Raw genomic sequence first — 367 nt, 5'->3', positions numbered from 1 at the left:
GTCGAGTGGAAGGTGTCCCTGCTGATGGCAGAAGGGTTGGAACTGGATGAGCTTTAAGGTCCCTTCCAACCCAAACCATTCTATGAGTCTGTGATTATTCTTGGGGGACAAGGTGGGTTTTGAAGCCTGGCTGCAGCCTGGAGCTGCTGAGGGGTTCAAAACACCCAGCACCAAGCAGTGAAGCACTCAGGAGGAGGAGCTCCTGCAACTTATGGTGCAGCAACACAGCACTGGGCTCTGGCACCTCCCCAGATAATCCAACCCCCTCGCTCTGATGCTCTGGTCCAGTGTCTGCGGACCCAGAGCCCGACCTGGCCCACATGCTCAGCAGCCCCCTACACCCCCGCCCCAGCCCCATCCCCGTACC

This window comes from Antrostomus carolinensis, unplaced genomic scaffold (assembly GCF_000700745.2).
Source record: "Antrostomus carolinensis isolate BGI_N321 unplaced genomic scaffold, ASM70074v2 scaffold26223, whole genome shotgun sequence".
NCBI lineage: Eukaryota > Metazoa > Chordata > Aves > Caprimulgiformes > Caprimulgidae > Antrostomus > Antrostomus carolinensis.
This window is presented reverse-complemented; position numbering follows the sequence as displayed.